Below are 1,701 nucleotides of genomic sequence, written 5' to 3' on the forward strand. Positions count from 1 at the left end.
TGCACTCCAGTCTGGGCGACAGAGTGAGACTCCAACTCAAAACAAACAAACAAAAAGAATAAAAGAGACTGAGTCCCCGAAGTTTAAACAAAGAAAACCTCTACAAAAGATGTCCTTCCTATGGGTAGTGGTAGAGTTCAGTGAACAGGGGATCATTTGACACCCTGTGTTTGAATCCCAGCTTTGTTATAAACCGATAGTGCAATGTTGGGCAAATTATACAACCTCTCAGGACTATTTTCTAATTTGAAAAATTGGAAGAACAACACCTAGATCAATTGGTAATTTCGAAGATAAGCACGTGCTTATCTTATAAAGTACTTAGATCAATGCCTGGCACCTAAGCTTATAACACCAGCTCTCATTAATCTTCACTCTTCAACAGAAGCTTCTCCTAACTTCAAATTAACTTTAAAATATAGTTATAGCCAGGTGTGGTGGCTCATGCCTGTGATCAAAGCACTTTGGGAGACAGAGGTAAGAGGATAACCTGAGTTCAGGGGTTTGAGACCAGCCTGGGCAACTTGGTAAGAGCTCGTTTCTACAACAAATCAAAAAATTAAATGGGCATGGTGGGGCATGCCTATAATTCCAGTTACTTGGAAGGCTGAGGTAGAAGGATCACCTGAGTCCAGCAAGTTGAGACTGCAGTGGCTGTGAGTATGCCACTGCACTCCAGCCTGGGTGACAGAATGAGACTCTGACTCAAAATAAAATAAAATAAAATAAAATAAAAATAAATAATTAAGTATAGCTATAAAGTTATTTGGCTCCTTAGACTTTTAGGACTACAGCTGTTTTTAATTCTAAAACAAATACTATAATTCACCCACATAGCATAAGCATGTATAGTATATACACACAAAAGACAATTGAAAACTGTGTTGCTCATGAATTTTATGGTGACCTTATTTTAAGGATGTTCCCAGTTATATGGCTTAGAACTTACCATTTTGTTTTAGAGAGAAATCTATTCACCACTGAAGTCATCTTTTGAATTAGACTTCTCTAGCAGTGGCCTCTCTGTGGCATTTTAAAAATAGATGTAATTTCTTTTTACTTTTTATTATAAAAGTTTTCAAATTTCACACAAAAATAGAAAAAAATAGGATAATGTGCTCCTATTTTTTTTTTTTTTTTGAGTTGGAGTCTCACTCCAGTGCCCACACTGGAGTGCAGTGACATGCTCATGGCCATTCCAGCATTGACCTGTTGGGCTCCTGTGATCCTTCCACTTCAGCCTTCCAAGGAGCCAGAACTATAGGTGCACTCTGCCACACTCCACTAATTTTTGACTTATTGTAGAGACAAGGTCTCACCAAGTTGCCCAGATGGGCTCAGGCAATCCACTCCCAAAGTACTGGGACGAGCTCCTATGTACTTATTAGGCAGTTGGTCATAAGTACTAATGATCAATACTTTGCACTTTCCTTCTGAAAAAATGCTGGAAATTTTTCAAACAAATCTCAGATATCATAATACCTTGTCTGGAAATATTTCAGAATTCTTATGAAATAAAGACTTCGTTTTTTGCCGGGCTCGGTGGCTCAGCCTGTAATCCCGCGCCTTTGGGAGGCTGAGGTGAGTGGATTGCTTGAGCCCGCGGGTTCGAGACCCGCCTGGGCAGTGAGACCTCATCTCTACAATAAATAAAAAAATCAGCCGGGCGTGGTAGCGCGCGCCTGTAATTCCATCTACTTG

Source organism: Carlito syrichta, unplaced genomic scaffold, assembly GCF_000164805.1.
Source record: "Carlito syrichta isolate Samal-C Ts95f unplaced genomic scaffold, Tarsius_syrichta-2.0.1 Scaffold315818, whole genome shotgun sequence".
NCBI classification, from domain to species: Eukaryota; Metazoa; Chordata; class Mammalia; order Primates; family Tarsiidae; genus Carlito; species Carlito syrichta.